A 382-nucleotide genomic window follows, 5' to 3' on the forward strand; every position below is an offset into this window, starting at 1 on the left:
GGGGCAATGTTCTCCAGGAGGCTGTATATGCTCCAAACTAGAGTCCAATATATGGTGCTGTTTCTCTGATAGCTAGAATTCTTGGGTCCAGGAACCAAGGGGTGGAAACAGGAGTGATAACACTAACTATTACCCTTAGTGACCTACTCAGAAAATTTTTGCTTTCTGTCCCTGCTACCCTATGCTCTGTGGGTCTGGAGATCTTAGACCCAAAGGGAGGAACACTCCCACCTGGAAACACAATAATGATTGCATTGAACTGGAAATTAAGAATGCCACCCAGCCAGTTTGGCTTCCTCATGCCTCTGGATCAACAGACAAAGAAGGACATTACTGTACTATCTGGTGTGATAGATCCTGATTACCAAGGGAAATCGGAGTG

The sequence above is a fragment of the Orycteropus afer genome, unplaced genomic scaffold (genome assembly GCF_000298275.1).
Source record: "Orycteropus afer afer isolate SDZICR_OR568_19922 unplaced genomic scaffold, OryAfe1.0 scaffold00024, whole genome shotgun sequence".
Classification (NCBI taxonomy): Eukaryota; Metazoa; Chordata; class Mammalia; order Tubulidentata; family Orycteropodidae; genus Orycteropus; species Orycteropus afer.